Here is a 13,042-nt window from a genome sequence, read left to right on the forward strand (position 1 = left end):
GTTAGTTTAGTTAGAATTGTGTGCTTTGTACTACTTGTATTTAATTGTGGGCTGGTTAGCTTAGTTGGAATATATGGTAACTTGAAATTCAGGGGCTAGATTTCGTTTTTGCATGTGGCTCGATCTAATGGTGGAGATTTAATCTGCATTGCCCTTGGATCTTTAAATATTGAACGCCACCATGAAAGAGGATTTGCAACGAAAGAAATCTAGGAAAGAGGCAAAAGAGAGAGACAAAGATAGAGAGAATGCCAATCTTATTATTTTCCAAACTTTAAGGGGTACCTGAGTGTATCTCTTTTTTAATATTATAAGAAACTCTATGGTAAGGGTTGGTGAGACCCAAAACTAAGTACAAAAAATAGGGTGGGATTTCTCCCTTTTGTAAGGGCACTACAAAACTAGCCTTTATCTCAGACTCCTAGGGCTAAATTGCAAGCTACATCATTAAAAAGAACTAGATGGATATCGTAGAATGAATCCCTTGAGCATATCTAGTTTATAGCCAATAAAGGATTGCTATTAACTACCTTGCATCACTGGCTAAATTAGAGAGGATATCGTCAAAAGAGATGAAGTATTATCTCAAGGGACATGCTTGCAAAGTAGGTATATTGTATCAATAGGGGAGATTTTCCACCCATACTACCCAAAAAAGAGCATGCTTTGGTAGAATTGCTTTGCAGGAAAAGCATTTTATGGCTCCTAGCTAGCTTTAGCTGAGTCAAATTGGTCATTTAATGATACCTTTGTTACGCAACTTCCACTCTACATAGGGATTTAAGGAGGATAGCAAATTGCCATTGGCTATAATAATTGTAATCTACCACACTTTATCTTGCCGATTGGGAGATTTCATGTACCAATATGCTATCCACTGCTTTGGATGAGAAACTAATAATGGTTTGACCAATTCAACACAAGTAGCTTTAGAAGATAAAAAATTAATTAGCCATTTGCATACCAATGCTGCTAATTTAGTAGGTAACAAGGGTATTGCCAAGGCCTATTTTGTTTCCTAGCAATGGGACCTTCCCAGGGAACATAATGAGTCTCCTTTGACTTGATTTTTCCATTTAGGTAAATGTACACAACCTTTATCAAGCTTAGACCAATAGGTCTTTTGGAAGCACCATTCCATGGAGGATGTTGGAACTATTAAATCCAAGCTAACATTCCAATTGATATATTTGTCTTTCCATGTATAAAATTTGTGTTTGTCATTGCATGAGAACTATTAAAATCTCTGTGACATAGAAATATCCACCCTAGAGGAGCTCCTAGATGCCAGAAAATACGCTCCAAGAAAACCTATACTTGTGACTCATCTTAGTCTATCATTTCTATTGAGCCAAACTGCATGATGTTTTGTAGAGTATAGACTCATCCCAAAGCAATGCAAATGCATTTACTTATCTTCATCAAAGCATCTAGGTTGGATACCCAAGCTTTTTGATAAATATTTTCTATCATCTATAAACATTTTGAATACTGATATGGTCTTCTATCTCTATAGAGGTAAGCTTTCCCCTTTATAAATGATTTCTATAATCTACAAACATTTGGATATTGAGACGGTCTTCTATCTCTACAGAGGCAAGGTTTTCTTGAGGAGAAAGTAAAGGGGCTAGGGGGAACTCTTGTTTAAGGTACCTTGTTAAATCAAATGTCCAACGATATTGCCATTAATCATCATGACACTCATTATTTAGAAAAAAAAATTGGATTATTGAAAAAAATCTGAGTCCATAGCCAACCATGTGCAAATGTAAAGAATAAAATCCCATTTGACCTTATCACAGGCATTATCTAGATTAGGTTCAAGGGGATCCACTACACTGACTGCATGAGTGCATATCCTAGGAGAGAGTGAGATTCATCATGTTCTCAAAGATGTCTCTACCTTGTACAAATCCATGGTGCACCATCTTGGGAATAATCCACTTGGCCCTTAGGGTGAAAACCTTATCAAGAACTAAATTAGCAAGGTTTAAAACTAGTGCATGGTCTACAATCACTCATATACATCTTATTGGATCATTTTAGCAATAAATATAATCTGACCACGATCATTGTTGCTAGAAAAATAGCCATTCTCATGAGCTGAATTTGCCATGTTAACCAAATCCATGTGCATCAATGCCAAAATCTATTTTTGAAATTTTCAATTGTAGAGAGATTCTCATTCTCAAGATAGAGAGTGCCTAGTGCTTTGAGATGATATAGCAAGTGATACCCATCAAGAGTAGTACTTTAAGATGATATAGTAGCAATTGGTCATTCATTTCCCAGGTACTACCCACTGAGGGTTCATTCCCTAGAAGCCCCCTTAAGTGGTTCAAGAAAATCTGTGAGGCTAAGAACTGATTTGCCATTATCATCACAAATCATGTAAACTCTTCCTTCTCTTTTAGGACTTGAAGAAAAGTCTAAGAGTGGCAATCCCCCAATTGTTGCTAGTTCAATCTAGGTGTAGCTCGTAGGAACCTGGCCTTAAGTAGTTTGATAATTCTCCATGCCTTGTCCTAGTCCTACAATAATGTTGTAAAAAATAATATTTCAAATATTCTTTAACACATATCAAATTAATTGACTCTTGGGCATATAGTAAATGGATTAGCCTTAGCTACTACCCTACCATATGATGATGAGGCAAAACAAACAATGGCTTGGATTATGGTATCCCTTTGTTTAGGAGATCTACAATTTCATTAGTGGATCTCCTCCATGATTGATAGATTCTTGCATTAAAAAATCTTATTGGCCTAAATGGAACACATATAATCTAAAAGGTGCAATCATTGGTTCACCTAAAGGGCCTAGTAATTAACAATGGTTTGTGCTTGCAGATGGTTGAATAAGTACATATGGGACTCAAAAGAGGTGGGGGGAGATAGTCTTAAGCCTCCTTTAGTACTGGAAATCAAATATATTTTGGAAAATCTATAGTAAGAAACATCTTGTTTGTTGGCCCATGTGCAACCTTTCATGACTTTATTCTAAAGAAAATATTCACAATCTATCACATTAGCACTATCCATAAAGATATTTGATGCATCAATCTCATTGAGTGATTATCTCTCCTATGATGAGAGTGATCTTTAGGAATTTTGACCATGTTTTAATATTTTTCCAATATGCATCATCAGTAGAGGGAACATAATGTTTCCTAGCATTTAGCCTAGTCTTTGGCTAGGTTATGAGCAAAAACCATAGCCATGGAGTAGGTAAACTCTCCTTGAGAATTCTAAATAGTCAAAACCTTCCCTCACTATCATTAAATTCGACTTAGTAATTCTATTTCTTAGAACTAAAATAGCCACACCATTAGAGCCCTCATGGGGCTATCCAACAAGACATGATACTTGGGAAAAGTTATGGTTCAACCCAAAAAAACAAGGCAATTTTGAGCTTGATTTCCTATATGCAAACTGTATCAATCTTTAACCCTTTAATAGTGAAGGAGGTTTTTTTCTTCCTTGCAAAACAAGGAGCATAGAGGTTCCAAAATGAAATTAAGAAGAAATGGAATCAATGCTATTACCCTTGGACTAATAGAAATAACGAGAGCAAACAAAATTCATTAAACACAAAGGTGGGATAAACCAAAAGCAAATCAAACAGATTGAAGATTGAAGAGCTTCCATTGAAAGATGAAATATGAAGTTACTCAGCATCATTTGAGAGGGAAGAATGCCTAATTTCATACACAAGAGTAAGATAAGCTAGCTCTTTAATTCTTTTAAGTTTCTCTATGATGACATTAAGATTGTTGTAGAAAACGGCTTCCTAGTACCTTGAATAACAAGCTTTTGAGCAATGGGATGGGTGATATTCTCTATCCCTCTTGCAATTTATTGAATGAAGAAGATTCTCCCCATCTCAAGGAGAAATAGAAGAGGGAATATACAAGCAAATTATGCCAAATAGCACACAATCCTAACATTTTTCTCCATTAAGAAAAATACCTAATATATTTTAACTCTTAGACTTATCCTAAAGGATCGAGCTTGCCATGCGTGTATATTGGAGACAAAAAATGACTAGTATGTTTAGCTCTAGAGTCTCGTACTACATCTAGCACTACAATTTTTTCTTGGAATAACCGAGGGTGATTCCAAAATTTGTTGCTAATTTTTCTAATAGTGCTCCCTATAGGTTGCAATCTAATTCCTTGAATCCTTAACACTATCAAAATTCTAGCCCCATAAAGCATTCATATGACGCTTTCTTTAATTTTGTTGCATATTAGTTCATGCCATGAGATGAAGAACTCATGTTGTGATATGGCCAAATATTTCATTCCCCAAGATAGGTTTTTTGGAATATCGATAGTGGAATTTCAACATTACCTAAGATAGATTTGTTGGAAGATTGATATTTGAATTTCAACATTAGGGTTTGAATGAACATGTGTGCTAATAGGGCCACTATTTGGGTCAAGCAAACATTGAAAGTATAGTGAGAAGCAACTTGTAGTGCTCCATTGAATTAGGAAATCTTTTCTTGATAGATGTCTACGTGGTGCTCAAGGTATTTTTGCACATGCACAAAAGACCAAGTGAGATCATGTAGGCCTTATAGTCTACTGGCACTCCAAGGAGCAACCATAAGAAGACTTCCAACTTTCCTTGAAGAACCATAATGAGTAAGTATCTTCTAGGTAGAGCATCAAACTCAAGTGAACTTGAAAAGCTTGCGGAAGGTTGACTGGGAAGTTGTTCAGGGTCCTTCCACCTCGCATTTTCATATATGGATATTTGATTCAAAAATCCTTGATGGGATTGCTTGGAAGTGGTATTACATCAAAAGCATACCCATCATTGGAATTTGGCATGGGAGTGTAATTCAGATTATCAAGACCTTGATATTCGAAATCAAAGATTGGGTTCATTTCTGTTGATGGCATCTCAAGTAGTGTTAGAGGTGCATGTAGAGAATCTGGGGACATGGGGAAATAATATGGAAGAGTGTTATTTGTGGGAGGGTTATATGAGGGAAGGGGGGGGAAGAACTAGGCAAATGTATTGAGCAACTTGGTAATCCTTGGGGGTAGGATTAGCGAGGGTAGGGAAGAAGTTAGGAGTGAGGGGCTGGTAAATTTGCAACTGTTGGGTGAGTCAGAAGTGGTGAGAGGCATGAGCAAAGAGACAATGAAGGGAGTAGATATTTGGCTAGAGCTCGCAGAGAACGTTCAGAGGGTGGTAGTATTAAGGGGAAGTGAGGTTATGATATTAGCATCAAGAGTGGTTAGATATGGCAAGTTAGATGTGAGATAGGCCTTGTCATTCTCTGACACTTATTTTTCTTGGTGATATGGGATCATCATCTGCAAGGGTGGGATGTTGGTTATGTCATGCCTTGTAGATATGAGTGATGGCTTTTGTAGCAATGGCAATAGACCAACAATAACCATGAGGGGAGGACTGCCCATGAGGCATACATATGCTATGAAAGCATCTATCCTAAGTGCAGTAAACCCGTCATGTGTGGATAGGTAGAAGATTTTTTTTTCATCTCTAACAAGTCTTGGAAAATTTTGCGTAGAGTTTCCCCCCCTATGCAAGATTCCCATTTTATGTATGGACGAGAAGATATGATCTTGAGTGTATCCACAAGCTCTTGGTATACCTCGGTCATGCAATGTAGTGGGACTTCATTTGTGGTGTCATTGATTGCATCATTGTTGTGCACTAGCAATTGGAGTTCAAGCTTTGAGATGGCTACCTTATGGGAGTGCAGCTCATCCGACTTTTCCTTATGGTAGATGGATGTATATGCATCTGTAAGCTTTTTCATTTGCAAGGTGAATTGTTTCTGTTGAGGAATGGCTTCATTGATATTTGAACTTTGGTCCAAGATGAACTTTGGCCCAAGACTTGAGCTTGAACAGTGACTGCCTCTATAGTGGTTGGGAAGTTGGTCTTTAAATAGTTAGCATTCCCTTCTAAGCTCCTCAATGCTAAAAGTGTTGTGTCGCCAAAGATTGTTGCATCTCTACAAACTTTTCCTGGCAACCCTAGAGTTCTTCTTCTTTTGGATTAGAGTGAGCCAGGCTTGTACAAGTTCCTCCATTTGCTGAGCATGTTCTAAGGACAAGTGGTCATAGGAGGTCTGTAGGATTGCCATAGCATTTTAGCTTTGGTGAAGGCTCGATGTCATATCCTACATTGCTTTCTCCCGATCTTGGAGAGCTTGGTTCATGCATACTCCTTCAACCTCTTTCTCATCTATTTAGGCCCAAAGTGCCATGAACTATGTTGTGATTCCATGGAATTGGGCTTGGATGTCTGCTACAGTGTGTCATTCCGATTCTCGGGCATGCTTCTCCTTGGCCAAGCTACTGAATAGTTTTGAGACTTGAAGTATCTGGTTGGCTTGATGATGGAGGATGGCACATGATGATGAGGTTTGGTGAAATTGTTGATACAATTGGTGTCCAATGTATCCATTCTGACAACCCTTTATTATTGGCGATGGGTTGCTCTATTGGTAGGTCCGACACTTGGGTACAATAACCATGCTTTTGATATTGCACTAGATCCTCTTATGGCTTATTTATTGAAATGATGTTGAAGGGTGGGGCTAGTACTGATGTAGCCTCTAGCTCTTGTTATTCTAGTGATGGAGATCTATTGGCTACAATTGTGCACCCAAACATAGCAACTTGTGGGGCAATTTCACAATTTTGACCTCCATCGTAGGCATTTATGCATCCATGCCAACAGAAGTCTCCATTAACTGATGCCTCGATTGATCCAACTACCACAAGCCAACTATCAAGAGCAACCAACCCAACTAGCAGTAGCAGTGACCAAAGTAAAACATTTGGTCAACTGCACACGTCCTTCCACAGCAAGCAGTGCCCATGAAGCTCACCACTGACAACTTCTCCGATCTATAGAATGTTCAACCAAAAACTTCTCACAATATCTCTACAACAAAGCTCCTCTGTCCATGACCAACAACTCTATGGTGAAGCAAAGCCTCCTCCTCTCTGATGAACATGGCGCTGCAGCTCTCCATTCGATGCCCAAGATATCCATCGCCACACCCATGCCTCCGACATCATTGCAGAGAAGAGATATCTCTTCTTTTCCTCTCCTAAGGTTAGACCTTAGGACACATGGAATTTTTGGAACCACCCCTAGTGAGATAGGGTTGGTTGAGTTATTTAACATAAAAACTTCGACAAGCCATAACTCTCAATCCCGAAAGAATTTACATGTGCTCAAAAAAGGAAAAATAGCCAGTTTTTCAAGCTCTATGCGCCTGTTGACTCAAATTTTTTGTATACAATTAGACATTGCCAGGTTTGAAAGTATCTTAAACTGGTAAGACCTTTGCAATGGCAATACGCACCCCAACTATTGAGAATTTCACCGGGGAAGGATTTCACACAAATGAGGTATCTCTTGATGCATTAAAAGCTTTGGAAGACTCTAAAAGAAGACATACCCACTGCACAAAATGATGCCTGGAAGGAAAATAATGAAGTAGCACTATCACTCATTGGTTTTCACTTGGGTCCAAACATAATTCATCATATAGACTCCAAGGATCATGCCAAGGATGCATGGGATAAGTTGAACACAATGTTTGGTGCAAAAGCCAAAAACCAAGAAATTCATCTTAAGATTCAATTTTATGGTTTGCACATGTGGCACAATTTGTCAAAAAAATCAAAAGCATTATGACCCAACTAGAAGGCATAAATGCAAAAGTAGGGGAAAAATATGCACTTGCATTTCTCCTTAAAAGCATGCCTATAGAGTACAACTCACTAACAACCACTTTGAAGAATTTGCTAGATCCAAAGTTTGAGAAATGTGTATCCTCTCTTCTTGAAAAATAAAGAGAGTTGAAGGGGCATCGACATCGACATCGACATCTACATCAACACGCAATAGCTATAATGAAGAACAAGCATTGTTTAGTAAAACATCAATGAAGTGTTACCATTGCGAAAGGATGGGTCACTATCAAAGTGACTACAGACTGAAGAACAAACCAAAGTGTCACCATTGGGGCACCATTGCAAGAAGCCGGGACACAAGGAAGAAGATTGCAGATTGAAGAATCAGCAGGTCAACTACATGGAGTCATCATCAAGCCATGAGCAAAATGACAAGAACAACATGTATTGAGAAGTAAAAGCCTTTCCACCTTTAGCCTATATTATTGTAATCAAACTTGACCACCTGAGAGCAAGGATGTTTTTATCGAAGCTACGCTTATATATTAATATAAAATCTTGGCGAAAGCTTTCAAGAACATTTTTTTAGTTTCACAATATTAGTACAATGTAGTACTTTTATATATATATTCTTTAGAATTTTGAAGGGAAAGAATTAAATCCTGGCGAAACTTTTTTTTTTTGGCATAAAAGTTTCAAATTCTGGCGAATGTTTCAAAGATTTATTTTTATTAGGGCCTACAAACTTTCGATGCCAATATAAAAGTTTAGCTTCTTAACAAAACTAACTTGAAAAAATAATCCATGCCTGAGAGTAGCCATGTAAACACCCAGGGGAGGATTTTATCTTGTAACTCACATTTGACCACCTTGCAGTAGCCGAAGGATCATGGCACCAAGGGGAGGTGTTGAGAGTTGTGGTGCCATGAGCACATGTAGAGAAAAGGTATGAGTAAAGGGCAAGCTACCACATGGCATGGAGGAGATATTCCACATGTGAGCATGCAGATGGATGTAAGAACCCACTCCTATAAAGGGAGGTTTATTTGAAGTAATATCAATCAAGCATTTTGCACTATCTCAAGATTCTCTTTATGAGTCCAAGCTAATCTATCTTGGAGCCTAATTGACTTGAGTTATAGATCATGATCACTCTTAGGATTCATCCACCTTAGATTAGTGTTGTCATTAGAGTAGATTAGGTTCCCTAATAATGAATTCTAATGGGACTACTACCTCCAAACCAAACCTATGCTAACCTTAAAAGTGGTTCTATAGGCCCATAAGGTGGAATTGAGCTTTTCTGCCCAGCAAGAGCGTTTGGGTTTCACTACCTTTGTGAGAATATTACAGAGGGTTTTGTTGGTAGATTCTGCTTGCCCAATCCCCTGGGGATAGTATGGAGTACTCTGAGAGAAGTTCTTGGATTACTTCATTAACAAAGTGCATTCCTCAATCAAAGATTATTTCCAAGGGGCAACCATATTGTGTGATCACATTTTCATAAAGGAAGTTGGCAGTAGTTCTGGCATATGCTTTGTGTTTGATTTTGCCTCATCTCATTTAATGAAATAACATGTTGCCACAATGATGTACTGGGCTTGTGTTCCTTAAGCAACAGGATGTATGGTTCCTATAAAGTAAATTCCCCATTTTTCATAGGGTTGTTGTGCTATGACCGTAGTTAGGGAATTGAAGTCTTTGTGTTGGGGTTTGGCATTTTATCGGCATACATCACATTTTTTTACAAACTCATAGGCATCATTCCATATTGTGGGCCACCAATAGCCAGCTAACAAAACTTTTCAAGCTGTGACTTCTCCAATGAAGAGACCTTCTGCAATGCCATAATGTGCTTTGTAGATGATGAGCGAGATTTCATGTGGCATGATGCATCTATGCCGCATCTGATCTGTACCAAATTTATACAATTGGCCCATTATGAGTTCATATGGTGCAACTTCAATTATGAGTTTACAGGATTCCATTGTCCATAACTCTAATGAGTGTGTTTTTATCATTAAATGTCAAATAATAATAGTACACCACTCTTGGATAGCCTCAATTTGGAACAATGTGGCACCAACCAAGTCATCTTTGACTCTAGTGGATTCTTCTCTAGATCTGACATGAGACAAGTGATTGGCAATGTCGTGTTGAGAACATTTGTGGGCCACTATTTTGAAATTAAAGTCTGGAAGCAAGAGAAGCCACCTAATTATCCTCCCTATCGTACATGGATGATTCAGAAGAGATAGCAATGCTTGATAGTCCGTGTTGTATAAACCATTTCCAATGCTTCTCTTTTGGTGGTGTTGCAATTGATTTCAGCATCATTGAGTTGGCAGGGTTGGAAAAGTAAATTGGGTAATCCTTCTTGTGATCCCCAGGTGGGAAGAGTACGTTCCCAATTGCATACTTAGAGAAATCTGTGTGGATATGAAAATCAATATCCCAATTAGGAGCTATGAGGATTGGTGCTATGATTTTAGGTGCCATTTTAGAAGCTCAAAGGCTTGATCACACTCTCCATCCAAAAGAATTCCACCAACAACTTGTATAGAGGGTAGGCTATCGGGGCATACCACAAGATGAATCTTTTGTAGTAGTCAGCCTGTCCCATAAAGACCTGCGCTCCCTTTGAATTATGCAGGGATGGTAAATCCATGATTATTTTGATTTTGTCCAAGTTTGTTGCAATTCCATGTTGGGAGATGATGATTTTGATTATGTCGGGGTGCTAATTCCATGATGATTTTGATTTTGTCCAAGTCTGTTGCAATTCCATGTTGGGATATGATGTCCCAGAACAACGCCATGGGTGACCATGAGTTGGCATTTTCTTGGATTTAGGGAGATACCATACTCACTGTATTTGATGAGAACTACTTCAAAACAGTGTAGGTGGTCTTTCTTGTTGGAATGGATGCACAAGTGGATGCACAAGTCATCTAAGAAGACACATAGAAGCTTAAAAACTTGAAGGCACTCTTTGGAATGTGGTAGGGGCATTTCATAATCCAAACATCATAAGTCTGTAGGCAAAGATTCTCCATTCTATTGCAAATGCAATTTTAGATTGATCTTCAGGATCTATTTGCACTTGATTATAGCCACTAAATCCATCTAGGAAGCTGTATATTTCCAATCCTGCCACCTTTTCTAATACATATTTCTATTAGGGGCAAGGAGTAGTGATCCTTGATGGTGTTAGCATTCACATTTTTTATGTTTGCACATATCCACAGCTTCTTATTACATTTAGGCACAATCACAATGGGGGAAACCCAATTAGTGTGCTCTATTTCGTAGATAAATCCTGCATCTAAGAGCTTTTCTAAATAATCATACACCATGGTGCCATATTTGGTATTTGTTTGATATGGTCCACATACCTTAGGGTGGGCACCTTCCCGAATAGGTATGGTGTGTACGGCCACTCCTAGTGAGATTCCTTTCATCTCTTTGTATGACCATGCTAGGCAGTCTTGGTATTCCATTAGGAGGGGCTTGAGTTTTTTTTCTTCTCCTTGGGTGAGTTGTTACCCAATGAAGACTCATTTTTTCTTCCTCCCCTTCAAGGGCAAGGTTGATTGTTCTAGTTTTGGCCGGGTCCTCATATACTGGAGTCTCACTCATGCTATCACATTCCTATACTTTTGACTCCCTTAGTGTTCTTGGCATTGCTATGGGGCCACTTCATGTATATCCTTCTCTGATTGTTTTGAAATGGTTGAACGTGTGTTAGCCTTGTTATCACCATCATTGTTTCCGTACCTTGGGGAATTTTTTTCGCTGTAGTGTTAGTTGCTTAGATAGGAGTTGATTGGTTGGTACCTCTTTTTGTTGCCATGTGATGACATTTATATGTGGCAATATAGTGCTTTTGGCTCCTATGCTTTGCTAATCAACCCCAATGATGCCTATTGGAACATTAGTCTTATCTTTATTTTGTTGTAGGCATTTGGACCTGAGGGGAAAATCCATGCAAGCATGGTTGGTGCCACAGTATATGCAGAGTGGTTGGAAAGTAGTGGGGCTACCACAATGGGGGCATTCGGCTATGCGATGATTCTTGCCACAATCGTAGCACTTAATTAGTGCTCGATATGTGTTTGGTCAAACTTAATTTGTAGAGACTGGTATTGATTCTTCTTCTCCTTCCACATAGTACACTGGTACATAGGCTCATATTCAAAGTGTGGATTGACATCCTCAGCTTGAAGTTGTTGTAATGGATCTGTTGCCAAAGGATGGGGATTTGGTGCTCTTGCATAATGTTGTGGATTTTTGAGCAACTATGGAGCATGGGTCTGGACTAGAACATGATTCATTCTTAAAGTTGGTGGTGCTTGAGCAAATGTGGGTTGCCTATATGTTGGAATGGGTGCCAGATGATATTGTTGAGATTGAGGTGGGTTGTTTCACATGTTGAACATGCAATTTCTCTCATTGTGCCCATCGACTGGTGCCCATCGACTGTACAAATATGACACCATAGCCTTGGAGGTGGATTTGATTGTGCATTGATCCTAGACCTCAAGATGGGACATTCATTTATTGTATGGTTTGCCATGTAATGCGTACATTCATTTTTTGTATGTTTTGCCATGTAATGCGGACACCAGACATGTTTGTGCTTTGGATATGTTTGAGGTTGTGGTTGAGATACACAAAGCTCTTGCTCCATTGCTTGCATTATTTTGTCTTTGAGCTTCATGGTCATTACCAAAAAGAGACCTTCAGCAAATGTTTTTGTGATGGATTTAGATTTGCCTTTTTTGGAGCATCTATCCCTTCCATCACATCACTCTCATAATCAAAATCCATCATGCCATCTTCAATGTGCACCGCTGCTGCATGAGCAGCACTGACTCGGGGGGGTCACTCATCATATGTAACCCTATCACGTGAGTTCAACAGATGGGTTTTTATTAATTCACTTACTTACATATTTACATATACATAAGGAAGTAGATTAAGACCCAAATGTTAATATACAGAAGGGTGTTTTATATTGAAAAAGTTCAAGAAGCTCCCAACATGTTCTAATATACAAAAGTGTGTGTGTGCATGCGTGCATGTGTGTGTGTGTGTGTGTGTGACATGTGTGTGTGTGTGTGTGTGTGTGTGTGTGTGTGCATATTTATATGTATGTTTATGTGTGCAGTTGTGCGAGAGTTGTGCACTCCTTGTGCAATTTTTTATAGGTACTTGTATTTGTATGTGTGTGTTTCTGCATTTCTTCATGTGTATGTATATGTATATCTCATGTATATACATTTGTGTGTTTTTTTTGTATGTATATGTGTATGTTGTGCATCTATGGATGTGTATGCATTTGTG

The sequence above is a fragment of the Dipteris shenzhenensis genome, chromosome 17 (genome assembly GCF_047967505.1).
Source record: "Dipteris shenzhenensis isolate YYH24624 ecotype China chromosome 17, Dip_SZ_1.0, whole genome shotgun sequence".
Classification (NCBI taxonomy): domain Eukaryota; kingdom Viridiplantae; phylum Streptophyta; class Polypodiopsida; order Gleicheniales; family Dipteridaceae; genus Dipteris; species Dipteris shenzhenensis.